The sequence below is a fragment of the Odontesthes bonariensis genome, chromosome 8 (assembly GCF_027942865.1).
Source record: "Odontesthes bonariensis isolate fOdoBon6 chromosome 8, fOdoBon6.hap1, whole genome shotgun sequence".
Classification (NCBI taxonomy): domain Eukaryota; kingdom Metazoa; phylum Chordata; class Actinopteri; order Atheriniformes; family Atherinopsidae; genus Odontesthes; species Odontesthes bonariensis.
In genome coordinates, this window is record NC_134513.1 from 20,385,287 (window position 1) to 20,403,517 (window position 18,231).

At 42.9% G+C, this 18,231-nt stretch overlaps 1 non-coding gene across 1 annotated transcript; it reads right to left on the reverse strand.

Moving 5' to 3' along the window:
* Positions 1 to 4,437: 4,437 nt before the first annotated feature.
* trnah-gug (transfer RNA histidin (anticodon GUG)) lies at positions 4,438 to 4,509 on the reverse strand. Its single transcript has one exon. It is a non-coding gene; the product is annotated as a tRNA-His (tRNA).
* Between the last annotated feature and the right edge of the window lie 13,722 nt (positions 4,510 to 18,231).

Below are 18,231 nucleotides of genomic sequence, written 5' to 3' on the forward strand. Positions count from 1 at the left end.
TGTGAAAGCTGTCAGATATATCAACAAGAAATTTGGGCGCTACAAGAAATGATTTTTGCCTTAGAAACTGAAATGGGACTTCCTGAAACGCTCCCAATGGAATCCAGTGGTAAGAAGTCCACATTTACTTCCAAAGGAAAGGGTGAAAAAACTGCTACCTCCAACTTAAATCTAAATGATACTGTGTCTTTTCCAAGACTCTGTAAAGACACTTATAATGGACTTGGTGCTAAGCCGAAGAATCGTCAAACTGTTGGAATCAATGGAGGATATTTAACATCACCCGGAATAAAGTTAACAAACAGATTTTTACACTGTCAGAGCCAAATGTGACTGAGTGTAACAGACAGAGAGACGGTACAAAGCAGCACATGGACAGAGAAACTGTGACGAGTGTCAAGGTCAAATACACTCTTGTGCTTGGAGATGGAGCCATATCTAATATAAACATAAACAGAATAGTTACTTGCAGCTATCCAAGTGCCACTGTCTCTGACAAAACACAAAACTACTACCTGAGGTACTGGCAAAACACCAAGGGGTGAAACAATTCAAATTCAAATTCAATTCAAATAAAAAAAAAACAGCTGACTGTGCACATTGGTGCAGTGGACATCAGAGAGAATCAGTCTGAAATCTTAAAAAAAGACTTTGAGAAACTATTTGAGAGTCTTGATAAAGTGGTGATACCAAAGTTCATGAGTGGACCTGTCCCAAACATCGAGAGGAGGATAAACAAATTCAGCCGGCTGCTTCAGTTGAACACATGGCTGTCCAAAGTCTGTGAGTCCAGAGGACCTCATTTCATTGAGAACTTTAATCTTTTCTGGCAAAGAGATGATCTGATCTGAACAGAGGTGGAGTGAGAGGACTGACGGATAATCTTCTCCATGCTCTGAGGCATCAGAAGGGGCCAGGGTCCCGTGCTGCCGCTGAGAGAGAAGAGGAGCGAGAAAAGAGGAGCCAGCAAAGGATTCAGCCACAGCAGCAGCCACAGCAGCAGCCACAGCAGCAGCCACAGCAGCAGCCACAGCAGCAGCCACAGCAGCAGCCACAGCAGCAGCCACAGCATCCCAAACACAGGATTCAGCAGCTCCTCCATCTCCTTCACCACGGCCCCCACCACAGGCCTGGGACCCACCTGCTGCATCTCCACCCTCCAGAGATGTTTCACTATCTTTCTCTTCTCCACTGTCACCCAGGAGATTTCCTGATCACCTTGAAAGCTTGGTGAAATCAGGGATTAAAATGGTTCCTCTCACACCAAACATGGCAAGATCAAGAATTCTATCCTCAAAGAATCATCGAGCCCCTCTCCCTCCTCAGCCTACTCCACTGACCAAAGCCCCCCCAGCTCGGCCCCCACCATCGGTGCCCACAGCTGTTATTTCCAACAGCGTCAATGCTGTTGTCTAGGACACTAAAGGCCTCTGTGTTGGTAAACACCATCTCAACCAGAGGTCCAAGGATGGAGTGAAGACAGGGACAATCAGACTGTCCAATCAGAGAAATCTGATCCATATCCCTTGTAAGAACACAGCATCCAGTTCAACTATAACTAATCTCAAACACGCAGTACTCAATGTCAGATCTTTAAGTAACAAATCATTCCTGATAAATAGTTTTATTTCCTTTCACAATCTTGATTTTATGTTTTTAACTGAGACATGGCTCGACAAAAATACAGCAAATGCAGTCCTGATTGAGTCTAGTCCACCTCAGTTCAATTTTGTATCTGAAACAAGACAAAACAAGAGGGGTTGGGGTGTTTGTGCCATGTTCAGGGACAATATACCCACCCACAAGTTGTCATTTGGATTTTTTTCATCATTTGAGTATATGTCATTCAAAATGGAGATAAAACAATCTTCCATACTTTATATCACCATTTATAAACCACCACAGAATAGTTTTATTGATGATTTTACTTAACTACTTTCAGTTGTGTGCACTGCTTTTGACTGTTTAGTCATAACAGGGGACTTGAATGCGCATGTGGATGGAGCCCATAACATGCAAGCTAAAGAGCTCACTGCTGTCCTTGAAATGTTTGGTCTAACTCAGCATGTGACTGAACCCACCCACAGCAGGGGGCACATCCTAGATGTGCTCATTTCAAGGGGTGTTGTTATTTCAAACGTGGATGTCGTCGATGTTGCTTTATCTGATCATTTCTGTGTTTTCTTCGACCTATCTGTTACACCCAAACCAGCAGCTGGGTCTGCAGTTGTTCGGGGAAGACTCATAAATGACAGAACAGGCACACAGTTTATGGAAATGATTAGGCTTGAGAACACCCTGTGTTTTGATGTTGATGATCTGTTGAACTCTTACACATCAAGTTTCTTAAATGTTTTGGATACCATTGCTCCTGTCAAGGTTAGAATGGTTAAAAGTAGGCAAAGGGCGCCATGGAGGAAAGAAGAGTCGATGAGGGCCCAGAAAAGGGAGTGCCGGAGAGCCGAACAGAAATGGCGCAAGTCAAAGCTCCAGGTTCATTATGAGACTTAAAAAGAAAAGCTATGTGTGTTCAACCAGACTTTGCGTTGAACAAGGGAGAGTTATTTATCTGAAATCATCAAAAACTGCAGTAATAACTCTCGTGTCCTGTTTGCTACAGTAAAAAGATTAAGAAACCCTCCAATTTCACTGCCTTTAGAACTAATTTCTACATCTAAGTGTAATGAGTTTACAACATTCTTTAATGACAAAGTTCAAGGCATTAAAAATGTAATAATTTCCACAACACAAATAACTACTCTGCAGCCTGCTAGACACCTAGAGCTGACACATTTCACACCTGTTACTGACAAAACAGTTGAAGAGATCATCTGCAGTCTGAGTTCATCAACATGCTGCCTTGATGAGTTGCCCACTAGATTCGTAAAGTCTGTGCTGAGCAGTTTGTTACCACAACTCACTCATCTAGTCAACATCTCACTCCAGACTGGAACATTTCCAAAGGCCTTAAAAACCGCTGTCATTAAGCCCCTTCCAAAGAAGAGCAATCTTGATGCCACAGTACTGAACAACTACCGGCCCATATCAAACCTGCCATTCTTAGGCAAAGTCCTAGAAAAAGTTGTATACCAACAGTTTAGTGACTTTCTCCTGTCTAACAATGCTTTTGATACTTTCCAATCAGGCTTTAGGCCCCACCACAGCACTGAGACAGCTCTGATCAATGTGACAAATGACATCCGCCTGAACACAGATGCAAGTAGTCACAGTCTTAGTTCTGCTGGACCTGAGTGCTGCCTTTGACACAGTTGACCATGCAAACTTATTACAGAGGTTAGAAGACTGGGTGGGAATCTCTGGTCGTGCTTTAAACTGGTTCAAGTCCTATCTGGAGGACAGGAAATATTTTGTTGAAATTGGTAACTGTGTCTCAGACCAAATGGCTATGACCTGTGGGGTTCCCCAGGGGTCAATCCTGGGACCCGTATTGTTCAATCTGTATACTTCCATTAGGCGAGCTAATACGCAGCTATAATGTGTCCTACCACAACTATGCAGATGACACTCAGATCAACGTGTCACTGACAGGCAGGAGAACACGGGCCTGTAGATACATTGTGTCGCTGCATCGAACAGATCAGTGTGTGGATGCAAAGAAATTTCCTCCAGCTAAACTCAGACAAAACTGAAATCATTGTCTGTGGCCTACAGAAACAAAAAGAAAGTGTTATCAGTCACCTTGAGACTCTCTCTCTTAAACCTAATAATCAAGTTAGAAATCTCGGGGTAATATTGGACTCAGACCTGAACTTTAACAGCCACGTTAAATCAGTAACATCAGCAGCTTTTTACCATCTAAAAAACATTGCCAGAATCAAAGGAATAGTGTCTAAACCAGACTTAGAGAGACTGATCCATGCGTTTGTCTCCAGCAGGTTAGACTACTGTAACGGCCTGCTCACTGGGCTCTCTAAACGGGCTGTAAGACAGCTGCAGTACATCCAGAATGCTGCTGCTCGAGTCCTGACTAGAACCAGGAAATACGACCATATTAGTCCAGTGCTCAGGTCTCTGCACTGGCTTCCTGTCGCTCAGAGAATAGACTTTAAAACGGCTCTGCTTGTGTACAAGTTTCTTCATGGTCAAGCGCAAAAGTACATCTCTGACATGTTAGAGCCATATGAACCAACTCGGGCTCTGAGAACCTCAGGGAGGGGTCTCCTGCTGGTGCCCAGAGTCAGGACTAAACAAGGTGAGGCTGCGTTTCAGTTTTATGTTCCTAAAATCTGGAACAGCCTTCCAGAAGATGTGAGACAGGCCTCAACTCTGACAATGTTTAAATCTAGACTGAAAACAGTTCTATTTAGCTGTGCATATTTCACTTGAAAGTATTTTATCTGCACTCTTCACTTTTAAATTAATTAATTAATGATTATTTTTTTAGCAATGCAAAAAAAACACATTTGTGCCTGGTGTTGCCGTGACCCGGATTCGAACCGGGGTTGCTGCGACCACAACGCAGAGTACTAACCACTATACGATCACGGCAGGCTGTCCTGTTTGGTTGTGTGTGGGTTTCCACATTTATGTGATTCAAAACACCTTCAAATCCCAAGGATAGCAAATCTAGCTCTGCTGCATGTGGCTTTCAGGCAGGTTTTTTTTCCATTTGGAGCAAAATAATTGTCAGGAGAGATATAGATGGAAGAAGAAGTTTCCTTTTGGAGCTGCAAGACGGCACGGTATGTGGCATCTTTGGGGCATAAGTGTGCTGGGATACTCAGAGAGAGAGTCGTGTGAAGAAGTTTTCATGAGTTCCTGTTCTGCAGCAGTGGGAGAGACGTCGGAAGCTAAAGCTTGCGTGCCGAGCTAGCCAGGAGTTGAACCTAGAATCTTCTGATCTGTACTCAGACGTATTATCCATTGTGCCACTAGCCCTTCAGAAATGGAAAAGGAGAGCGGCAGAGTCTTGTGAAAAAGAGCCCTTCCAACAGCTTGGAAAGGTTTAATGGAGGAGGCCTACAGGGCCTCTGTACACACAAACTTGGCACATCCTTCGAGCCAGAATTGAACCAGCGACCTAAGGATGTCTGTTATTGGGCACCTACAGTCCTCTGCTCTAACAACTGAGCTATCGAAGGGAGCGACGAATACTTCTTTTCATCAGATGTATGAATGCATGTAACCAGGCTTAGGATACGTATCCTAGGACACCTGCAGTTCTCTGCTCTACCAAACGACTTATGGAAAGGAGCCAGGGGCTTGGGCCTGTTTATCAGTTAAATAAAGGTAAAAGGTGATGAGAAACCATCAGTTTCACGTGCGTTTCAGATCAAATCAGCCTCAGTTTCTAACATGCATTCAGCCGTTACAAACACATATCTGGCATTTACCTATCTGGGAAAGTCTCCACATTGTCCAACACAGATGTTGATCCTCAATATACCCTGACATTGTCCAGCGCAAAGGTCCACGCTTTTGGTGTTGGTTATTTTTTTGGAAAGGTCTATCCATCCATTCATTTCTCACACGTGCTTCATCGTCTGTTGCTGGGTTGTTTACACCATGTTCGTGGCGGCATGTGCGAAAACTTTGCCTTTAAGTAGAGCTGAAAAACACATAGCATATGCGGCCTTTAACGGCTCATTAAAGCTGCCGTCGGCAGGTTTTCAAAATTCCGAGACTAAAGTCGGAAAATTCGAACTGATACAACTTTCAGGTCCCTCCCCCAACCTCTACCAAGCTCCAAACCCCTCCCCCTCTGTGGACGAGGTTGTGCACGTGAGTTCACACCAGTGTGCGCGCACACAAGCTGGGGGCAGACTCACGCTCAGCTCAACATAACTAGACCGAGTGTAACCGTTGTTTACTATAAAACAAGAAAGAGATTCATATAACAACTGTAATTACCTGTCGAGAAGAAATATGGCCAAGTCTGCATCCAACTTGAAGCCTTTGAGGTCCCTTAGTTCTCTCCACCTCTCAAATGCTACTCCAATGTTGACCCGAGTTTCATTCCGCGCTCGGTCAATTTCTTTTCTTCGAACGTCCTTTTCGAAGGACTTCTTTTTTCCTCTTCTTCGAAATTTTGGATGTGTAGGCAGTAGTTGGCAAAGGTGGAATGGGAAGATTTGTTTTTTTTCGGCTGCTGTGCCATTTTCGCTAAGAAGCCAATATCAATCTGGTCTCTGACGGGAGAACTTTCGTTCGCGTGAATGGGGGGAGGGGGGCGGGCTCGATAGCAGCGTGTGCACAAGCTGTGATTGACAGGTAGCGATTCCTCCCCCCTAACGTAATTGGTTAAAAACAGCCGGGAGCGCTCGATTTTTGCAAGCACGATTACAGGCTTTAGAGGGAGCTACAGAATTCGGGATTTTTCCTAAACAGCCTATTTAATATTCTTTTTTTTTCTTTTTTTTTTTAACAATTTAAAGTATTTTTTTATTTAATGAAGTTATATATTTATACAGAGACAGAGAGAGAGGGAAAGCGAAGAAGAGTAAAAAAAGAACAGAAACATGAAGAGACAAACATAAAAAACAATGAAAAATCCGACAACCAGCTACACCTGTAAAAACAAAACTGAAGACGAGTCACGGCTTTTGTGGGGAATCCAACCTTAGAAGCACCAGGAGCACCTGTAAGCAGACAAGCAGAGAACAAACACACAAACAAAAAAAACAAAAAAACACAAGCAGCAGCAATCTCATATAATACACAGGTGACCTTAAACCACAGGACAGCACAACAACTGCTTAGTGAGTATAGTGAGCATGCTACTGGGCTAATGAATGTGTGTGAGTGTGAGTGTGTGTGCATGAACATGCAATACACATAGATGGTCCCACATAATAACCATGCTTAAATATCAGTATATAGTGTCACAACAACCCCCCCCCCCCCCCCCCCCCCCCTCCAGCAATCAGAAGCAGGCCGAGAGGGACCCCAGACCCAGGCCACCAACAGCCCCCAAGGAGCACAGAACCCGGGAAGCCCATCATAGGGACGACCACGCATCCCCCCAGAAGACAGCAGAGGAAGCTCCCGGACAGAGCCCCCACAAGCATCGGGCAGAGCCCCCCCGGGCGGCAGCCTACCTGCCCCGCCAGGCCCCCGCCACCCAGACATGGGCCGCGCGCCGGAACCAGCCCCCGTGAGCCCGAGCGCCACCAAAACCCCCCGGCAGGGGCCCTGCCCAACACACGAGAGGGCCAGGCGCCCCAGACAGCCAACCGCAGTGGGCCAGCGCCTGCCCCAGTGCCCCTGGGCAAGCACCCCGGGAGTCAAGACGTGCCCACAGGTGGGTGAGGCTGCGAGCAGCGGGGAGAATGCCCCCCCCCCCCCCCATCAGGAACAGCACAAGCAGGCCAGAGGACAGCAGGACCCAGACCCAGTCACCCCATAAATCATATAAGAGAAAAAAATATAATAATAATAATAATAATAATAATAATAATAATAATAATAATAATAATAATAACAATAATAATAATAAAATAAATAAATACATACATAAAGAAAAAAAAAACACATCCACAAACACTTGCACAGCACATGCATCCATCCCCCACCCCCCCGCCCCAGGCAGCAACCAGGCAACAGGGGTGCGGGAAGACCCCTCCCCTCTCCCCTCTGGCTCTTTGATATTTTCTAATAGTGAGCATTTAAAATTGAGGGGCAAGCAACCCTGTGGAACTGGGAGCGTGGCCCTCCGGGCAGCCTACATACCCAAAGAGCCCCGCCCACCAGATACCACTCAGTGCTATCGCCCCCCAAAACCTAATGTGTGTGTGTGTGTGTGTCTCATGATTAGTAATGTCTAAGATGTAATTAAAACAAGGGCGGGGGGCTGCAGAGTGCAGCAAAGGGGACCACCTACGTGGACCCATCCGCTGCCCCCCACAGAACACACCCGCCCTCAAACCCTACGTGTGTGAATGTGTACTGTGTACAGGAGCCAGAAGGGAGAGGGGTATGGGGATCTAGAAGACCGGGGGAGAGAGGCTCCCCTGGAGAGGGCAGCCTATTTAATATTCTACTTCCTGAATCCCATGACAGTTCAAGCTAATATGACTTAAAACAAGTTGCCAACGGCACCTTTAAAAAGGCCCTATTTGTAATTGGGGCCTGTTTGGATGTTTGATACTTTGACACCTTTTGTGCATTTGTGCAGTTTGATACTTCCAAATGCATCGTTTTGTGAGTACAGACCATATTTGTACTACTGTAGAAGTTTGGTGTCATGGCATGTGATTTTAGTGTGGTAATTTTGGAGATACTGCCAGGGTCCATTAGTGCTTGTACTAAGCTATTCGGGATAACTCGGTAACTCGGCAGATGTTCAGCCAAGATCGGAAAAACTTGGCTGGATGTCACGTTTCAAATGACCCTAGGGTGAATCTACCAAGCACCCCTGACTGCAGACCGCAGATCGGGGCGGAGATCAACGTTGAGGGGGCGGAGCTCAATGACTCCTTTGCGGGTGCCATCCGGTGGCGGAGACCATGCAGCACATTCACAAACAGCAAGCAGCACCGAGTTGCCTAAAATAAGGAATCAATTATAACTATATATATAAAACAATTATAATAATATATATTAGATATATAATTATATATATGAAACAATTATATATATTAGATAGATAATTATATATATATATATATATATATATATATATGAGCACACAGTTTGACCAATCAACTATCTTCAGACTGAGATCCGCTGATTATCTGAGTCAAGACTGTCGTACTGTTGCCTGTTTGGGACGAAAACCTGCAGCTGGTGATAGAAATTGAATCATTTTGAACCATTGTGTCATAAAGTGGTTCACTACCCGAAGCTTCATTCAATTCCCTTGGGTTACATCTACTGGCAGTAGCGATTGTTGCACCAAATAAAGCAAATATGATACATCTCTTCTGTATATAATAACACAATCATTTAAAAACAATGTGAACATTTTTGGTTTGTCATTCATATTTTCTTTGGGAGTGTGCTTGGTGTAATAAAGAGGGTGCTTGTGTTAATTCACGTGTTTTTATTCAAGAAAAGTAGTTTTTGCACAGTAGGGCTCAAACGTATTTTTTTTTTTTTCGACAATTTCTCCAGCGAGTTTGAAGCATGCTTCGAAGCTTCGGTGTTATTTATTTAAAAAAAAAAACGAGTGTAGGGGCATAGTACTACAACTTGTTTTATGAGACACACATCTCTCTTTCTTTTTTTAAATAAAAAATTGACAGTTCTTGTTTATTTTTGAAAACCGGAAGTCACTACATGCTGTTGAAAATTAGCGCTGAGTTTCTCAGTCGTCTCCGTGGTGTAAGATAATAACTAAGCTAATAACTAAGAACACAGTGTATCGTCACAGAGAACATAGCATATTTTAAAATGATTTTTTTTTAACTTTCTTCCTTGTCTGTCACAAATATTGCAAAATAGCACATTAAAAAACGAATCTACTTCTTCTCCTCCACACAGTCTTCTTCTGCGGTTCAATGTGTTGTTCTATGTTGAGCATCAACGTTGAGCACCGCCACCAGATGGCACCCGCAAAGGAGTCATTGAGCTCCGCCCCCTCAACGTTCCGCCCCCTCAACGTTGATCTCCGCCCCGATCTGCGGTCTGCAGTCAGGGGCTACTCGAATCTACTCTGAACCATCACTTTAAGTAGCTTAGAGCGCAAGTTTACTTTTATTTTACTTTTTTTTTTTCTTCTTCCTCGTCGAATTTCTGTCGTCATCTGGTATAAGTGATACAATTGGCTATGAATCACGCGCAAAGCAGCATGGGAAGAACCTGACGCCATTTGATAGACATTCGTAGCGCCCAATAAACGGCTCTAGGTATTCGTAAACCACACCTCAAATACGAGAAAATGCACACCTATTTCCCAGACCACCATCTCCTCGAGATTGTGGACGCCAGGCTAGGATCTGTCCGGACCCGTGACCAATGGTAAATTCACGAGATTAAGTCATTTTCATGACGCATTATTTTGGACGGTCGTGGCTAATTGACAGCGGGTGCTGCTACTCCAGTTAATACGACAATAGCTTCATTCAGTTGAGCCAATAAAATCGTCAGTTTAACCAGCGCATCACAGTAGAACAAGAAGCAGAGAGGAAATTTATGTTCATTCTTCCGGCGAACAGTTCAAAACCAGTGTGCCTCATATGCTCCAAAAACGTGGCATTAATTAAAAGCGGCAACGTGAAGCGCCACTATCAAACAAAGCACAGCTCTTTTGAGCAAAGTTATCCCCTGAAGTCCGAGGTGAGGGCACGCAAAATAACCGAACTGCAAGCACAGTATGACAGGTCGACCCGACTCATCACACATACATTTACAGCCCAGCAACGTGCAAACGAATGTTCCTTAAAAGTAGCGTGGATTTTGGGGCAACATAAAAAAACATTTAGTGATGGGGCCGTTGTGAAAGAGTGCTTAAACGCCGTTGCTGAGACATTATTTGAGGGAAAACAAAAAGACGAGATGTGTGAAAAAAATCAAACAAAACCCGATGTCAGCTACAACAGCAACCAGAAAGTCAGAAATATGATGTACTGGCATTGCTTGATGCAGCTATTCAGAGTGCACCATGCCTGTCTTTGGCCATTGATGAGTCTACAGATGTTACTGACAATGCCCTGCTTTTGGTGTATGTGAGACTTTTTCACAAAGATAAGAAGGAGCTCTGTGAGGACCTGCTGGGTCTAATGCCACTTGAAACACACACAAGAGGAGAGGACATATATGCAGCAATAAAAGAGGGGCATCGATATGAAGCGGGTTGTCTCTGTCACCACAGATGGTGCCCCTTCCATGGTGGGAAAAGAGAAGGGGGCTGTGCCCCGGATGAAAGAGGACAACCCAGATCTTATTGCTTATCACTGTCTCATCCATCAGACTGTTCTGTGTGCCACTCTATCAGAACAATTTGCTGAAATAATGAACACAGTGATGAAACTCATCAACTTCCTTAGGGCATCCTCATCCCTTCAGCATCGCCTCCTGAGAGAATTCCTGGAAGATGTTCAGGCAAAGGCTAATGACCTGCTACTGCACAACAATGTGAGGTGGCTGAGTAAAGGCTATGCACTGGGACGTTTCTGGTCTGTTCGAAAAGAAATAGCAGCTTTCTTAGAGCAGGTCAAGAGTCAGAGAGCAACACAGTTTTCGATTTTTCTGCAAGATGAGCACAAGATGGAGATGGTTGCCTTTTTGGTTGACATTACATCACATCTTAATGAGCTGAATTTAAAGCTACAGGGCCAAAACAATTCAGTTGCTGATGTGATGACAGCTGTTCGCTCTTTCCAGAGGAAGCTGGACATTTTCAAAGAAGATCTTGAAGGAGAGTGTGAACACTTCCCAAAACTGCAGGAACAGATTCAGGGTGAGAGAGCTGTTTCTCCATATGTTGACTTCATCAACAAGCTGATTAGAAATTTCAGTAACAGGTTCAACAGCTTCTACCTTGGGCAGCAGCTCCTCCTGCTTATTCAGAATCCTTTCCTCATCAGAGAAGTCAGAGGATTTTCCAATTGTCTCAGACATACAAGTGGGCACATGCAGGATCTCTACAGCTTGAGCTCATTGATCTGCAAGGAAATGCTGCATTAAGAGAGCATTTTGAGGCATCTAACCCTGCTACTTTCTGGTTACAGACTGTTTCTGAGAGTGTCTAACACCTTGACTATGTTTGGATCGACTTACAGCTGTGAGTCAGCTTTTTCCACTATGAACATTGTCAAAAACAAGTACCGTTCTAGGCTCAACAATGAACACCTACATGTCTGCATGAGAATGGCACTAACTCCATTCCAACCAAGATTTAAATTACTGGCAAGTCAGCCACATGCCCATTTTTCTCATTAAGAAAAGTAAAAGAAGAAGAAATAAAAGAGAAAAGTTCAAAGAAAAATGTTCTGTTTGCATTTCCCCCCCTAAAAAGCCACTTGTTTTCTGAATATGTGGACTTTTATTTTCTTGAAAAGTATGCCCTCATTAGCTCCTTATTTTAAGAACAAAGAGAAAATGTTAAGTCAATACTCTGTTTGCACTTTTTAGTTGTTTTCTGAGTTGACTTTTTTACTCGAATTGTAGGCCTTTGATTCCTCAGGTTGGGACCGCTTTAATTTAAGAGAAAAAATAGTTATTCCACTCGGTTTGCACGTTTTTATTTATTTTTTCTTTAATCTGAAATAAAGGCCTTGAATTTATTTGATTGGGACCACTTTTATTTATGGTAAAATAGATTTGTGCACTCAGTTCATTTCCTGCATTGGAAATTAACCATAGATATTGTTGAAACCATATGAAAATGTGGACATAGGGGAAGGCTAGAAGACACAAGCTGGACTTCGGTTCGGACCTTCTACTTCGACAAAATTTAATAACTGGACCTCAGTGACTTTTAATTGAATACCCCTGGTCTACACACTTGACAAAATAAAGCTGATTCTGATATATATATATACAGACTCACATCTGCACATTAATCTGCACACTAATAAAAGATGATGTAACATTCACAGCATCATCACAACTGACACTTGACCAACTCTGAAACCCTTTCTACACACTCTTAATTCAAACTCGTTTGGTGTGCACATGAGTGTTCTCCAAAGTCCACTTTTCTGATATAAGTAAGAAAAAATAATTATTGTGTCAAAAGACTGAAATCTTTCACTTTTGTTAAGTGGATTAGAGGATCGTTTACCCGATTTCTTTAAGTTGTTTATTATTTTGAATCGTCACGTGGATAAGGCACTGGCCTCCTAAGCCAGGGATTGTGGGTTCGAGTCCCACCTGAGGTGTGTAGCAGAGTGGCGCAGTGGAAGCGCCTCAGTGGCCTAATGGATACAAGTACACAGATAACTTTAGAATTGAATACGTTCTATAGAAGAAATACCAGGTATGCAATAGGACAAAAAAAAAAATCTCATGTATAAATGCAAAACAAAAGTTTTGCTGAGTGCCATTCTCATTCTCCATTTGAGAATTAGGCCTGTGTTGTTCATGCAGGGGCACAATGACTGGATTAATGATGTTATTCAGGTAGTATGGGCTTGTCACTGTACCACTCACAAAGTGCAGGGCAGTTTTGTACTGACTAGACACACCTGCCCACACTGTAACACCACCACCAACTGGTGACAACGGTGGCTGATGCATAGTGCTGTCCTTGACGTTTCCAACATCGTTGGCGGCCATCATTTCTGCTCAACGTGAATTGACTTTCATCAGAGAACAGCACTGAATCCCACTGGTCCCTCATCCAGCGTAAATGCTCCCTGGCCCATGCAAGACGATGACACTTGTGCCTGGTAGTGTAGCCAGGTTCCCTTGCAGGTCGTGTAGCACGCAGACTGCGCTGATGTAAACGGTTTTGAATGGTCTGACGTGACACTTGGGTGCCTCTCACCTCCCTTAAATGTGCCTGGAGTTGAGTGGCATTCATCATCCGGTTCCGCAGGGCACTGTTCACAATGAAGCGGACATCAGTGTGGGATGTGGCCAACAGACGTCCACTTCTATGCCTTTCTGTGACTCCTCCAGTCTCTCTGTTGCAACCTGCTGATGATGACACTCTGTGACACTCTAAGCTCAGTGGCCACATCCATCTGAGAACATCCTGTTTGAAGCCTCGCAATGACGAGGTCCTGTTGATCAATCGTTAGGTGTGGTCTTGGTCTCACAATGTCAAAATGTGAAGAGCATGATGAGGAGGACTGTTTGAATACCAATTCTAATCGAACCAGAAAATGTATTGATTGTTGTGTTGAACGATTCATGGATCAAACACCTGTTGTGAATTTTGCCGTTAAAGGATAAGACCGGTTTTTTGACATTGGGCCCTTGATTTCACATTATAACATGATGTTCTACTCACCCCTGCTTGTTGTTGGTCATTTGGAGCTGTTCCGAAGATATTCGCGAGGCGTCTGGCTGCTCTCTTGAGATATTCGGCCATGAAACGGTTTCCTATGGGCAAGCTTATACAGGCACAAACTATGCTGTTTATAATTTATTAATTACTCTACACTAGCACTGATAACGTGGAGGTGCGTCGCTTACTTAAAAAAAATCCGGGTTACTAATTTTGAATTTTAGCCGAATGAATAAATAGGCAGCAGGTCTGTGGGCTGTCTGTGGCAGTAGCACGACGATGACGTCAGTAACACCCACTTTACGACAAAAAAAATCAAAATTACAGTAACCCGGATTTTTTTAAGTAAGCGACGCACCTCCACGTTATCAGTGCTAATGTACAGTAATTAATAAATTATAAACAGCATAGTTTGTGCCTGTATAAGCTTGCCCATAGGAAACCGTTTCATGGCCGAATATCTCAAGAGAGCAGCCAGACGCCTCGCGAATATCTTCGGAACAGCTCCAAATGTTCAACAACAAGCAGGGGTGAGTAGAACATCATGTTATAATGTGAAATCAAGGGCCCAATGTCAAAAAACCGGTCTTATCCTTTAAGCTCCTTGTTAGAGAACAGCAACTTGTGCAAAAAGTACTGAAAGATTGAACATTTGGACATGTGCATTCAAAAGTTTACAGAAGGTCACATTAAGTTCACCTGTAAAGGTTATAATGCATGATGTGCATTATGTATATCTAATAGATATGCATTTAAAAAAAATATTTCTCCTGACCCTTGCTTCTTTTTAACATACATTTTCCTCTAAATTAATATTTTTTTCTGATTTCAAACAACTTCTGAATACAGTTTTGAAGATTATTTTGTGCATTGTACATTATCAGCTCAACTAAATCAGAAAATTTGAAAGCGTGCACTGTAATGAATATTCCGTTTGTTTGTGCATAATAATCCATCCACTGACCCATTTAGAATGATCATAGCTTTCTGCACATAAACTGGATTAGTGTTGGTTCTGTATGTGTTTTCCCATGCCTCCACACAGTAGGAAATTTATGGAACAATTAGGGAGTAATATAGCGTGTATAAAGGCTAATGATTTGAAATTTCTAGTTTGGTATGATATTGCATGGTTTTGGATTTCTTTTCAGCCTTCCAACATGATCTGCCAGTTATCACTCCCAAAATCTGGCTTCATACTCTTTTTCAACATAATTTATCATCATTTTTAGAGATTAGGATCTGCAGCGTATACTGTAAGGACTGCAGAGCACATTATCGGAGCCCCTCTGCCCTCTATCCAGGATCTGTACTGCTCCAGAGCTCGAAAGAGGACAGGGAGCATCATGGAAGACACCTCTCGCCCCCCACACAGTCTCTTTGAACTGCGTCCCTCGGGAAAAATTGACCAAAGAATGAGACCCACGGACAAAAAAAAAATATAAAAGAAAATTCCCAAACGTAGTCGGCTAAGGTTAGCACAGCCACTTACTGGGAAAAAGTGCAACAATCAGTATCCTCAGTTCCCAAACCATTAAAACGTGTCATTAAAAGGAAGCTAATGGAACATGATGGGAAACTTGGCTTTTATATATAATTAAGTTGGTCAGAGAAGACAATTTTAATCATTTCTTTATTCAAATGTCTGAAGTGAAGATTTAAATCAAGATTTTCAGATTTAAATTGATTATTATAAATAAATTATTTTATTTGTTGTATATTAATCCTTCAGGAAGAGGGATTGTTTCTTTGTTCAATTCAATTTCATTTATAAGAAAGTAAACCGGTAATCTCATCACACATCAGATCACAAACTGACGACAGGTTTTTACGATTGAAATGTTAATTAAACATATGGACAAATACATTTCTTATTTATATATATATATATATATTTTTATTGTAAATTATATGTTCACATCTAATTATAGAATAACAATTAGATTTTTTTTAAAAAGAGGTCAAATTTTAAAGATATCTGGTTGTTTCTGTATGTTTTCATGACTTTTCCTGAATTCTTAACTCTTCTTATATGTTGAGTGGACGCCTGGTCCTCTCAACATTTATAATCAGAGTTAGATTCAAAGCATTTTTTTAAAAAGAGGTAAAATTTTAAAGATATCTGGGTGTTTCTGTACGTTTTCATGACTTTTCCTGAATTCTTAACTCTTCTTATATGTTGAGTGGACGCCTGGTCCTCTCAACATTTATAATCAGAGTTAGATTCAAAGCATTTTTTTAAAAAGAGGTAAAATTTTAAAGATATCTGGGTGTTTCTGTACGTTTTCATGACTTTTCCTGAGTTAGATTGAAAGCATTATTCTGTGGGGATGGAAGCAGAACTTTCACCCCCACAGGAGCAGCCGTGGGAGGGAAAATGTTTTGTCTCGTGAATTTAGTGAATAAAGTCTCTTTTAGTCGTCTTGTGGAAAGCTGCAGTTCTCAGTCACAGCTGCGTCAAAGTCAGAGCTGGACTGGATGAAAGCAGCTGAAAATGTTTCTAAGAGTTCTGTCAAATGTGTGTCTAAAGAAGGTCCATGAAACTATGGTGACTAAGAAATATAAGCAGGTTGATATCAGGTTCTTGGAGCTGCAAGATCATCTCTGGGTTCAGTAAAAAATATTGCAAATCATTCTTTGAATCTTATGAAAAGCAGCGAAAAGGCCTCTGAAAAGAAGACTGAGTAACATCAGCCAACCTAGAAGCAAAACCATAGTTATCTCTGGAGACACATTATGGATTATCACGAAAAGCAAAAAAAGTGTTTTTCCTATCCTCTCCACACCAGATGCAGTTCTTGTGCAGGCTCGGTTCGTCCAAAGCTTCACTCTTCTTCTGGTGCTGTCAATCGCAGCTTTGATATTGCTGCAGAACAGCTGGGACTTTCTGATGATCCAACCATTCTGATCTTCATGCAGAGCCAAGCTGCTTCTGGACAAAGCATCCTCATTCCTTGCATCGGCTGCTGGGTCTCTCATCGTATCAACACCTGCAAGAACATCCCAACGTTCTCCATGCTGGACTTCTGGAACTGTTTGTTTGGCGGTTAAATTGTGGCCACTGGTTGAAGGAGAGTCATCCTCAGCAGCTGTAACTTTAGTTTGAACTGTAGGTGGAACAGCTCCTCCTTTAGGGGGCTTTGGTGTCTCTGTGTCCTCTGATTCAGTGATTCTTTCTTCCTCAGGTACGCTGATGGAAAAATAACCTTTCTGTGCATACTCATAAACCTTACTAAAGTTACACTGATTCTCCGGCTGTTTGACTTTAAACAAACCTTCTGTTCCTGTGGAAGAAGCATTGTCCTGATACCGCTTTATGAGTCGTGCAACTTCAGGGTTGAGGATCGGTACGGGTGGATGGGGATTGAAAAGTCCGAGACCTCTTGCAATCCGGTGAGAAGCACAAGCAAACAATCCTAACATGTTTCCAGATTCAGTTAAAGTGATAATAATTATTTTCCTGTTCAGTAGTCAAAGTTTGCAAACTGATCAACACTTCTGTGTTCGGTGGACAGACCAACAGCTGAAATGAGACTATATATCACAGATGTCTTTAGAAAGAAACCTACGTCACAGATGCGTCAGAGCCTTTGTTACGTCAGACCAAGCAGATCTTCAAAGCGCGTGACGTTGCCTAGCAACGGCAAGCATGAAACGCGAACGTGCGGAGCAGGACTGCTTCTCCTCCGCGAGCTCGCAGTCCGGCTGCCACCTTATTGTGGTCGGGGGGTTTGCGTGCCTCAGCGACCTTAAGAGCTATACCAGCAGGAGCTTAGCCTTCAGGTGGGACACCCAAATTGGACAGGTCTGACGGTAGAGGCCTGACAAAGTGCAATCCACTTCTCCGGGTTGGAGTTGGACACAAAGCTAACAACCTAATTCCATGAAGAAAACACTGTTACTATAAGTACGGGGGAAAAAAGTGCTGGAGCCTGATGTTTCCGCATGATGCCTGTGTTGATATTAATGTGTCATGACCAGTGGTGACCAATAGAGGGGGCTGGTAAATGTGAATGACAGATACACTTCCTGGAGAAATGATTCAGAACGTCCATCCATTATCCATCCATCCATCCATTATCTATACCGCTGAATCCGTCAATCGGGTCGCGGGCGGGCTAGAGCCTATCCCAGCAGTCAATCGGCGAGAGGCGGGGTACACCCGGGACAGGCCGCCAGTCCATGATTCAGAACGTGTATGCAGAAATAAATAAACGTTGAAGCGAGTTAACTCAAAGAAAGACAAACGTGTCATCATTATTAAAAGATGAACAAGACAATGCCCCACATTTCTGCCTGCCCCCTCATATGCCTGCCTAGAACTGTGATTTTACAACTGTCATTTAGACAGTTTTTATGTATATAAAATGTATTTA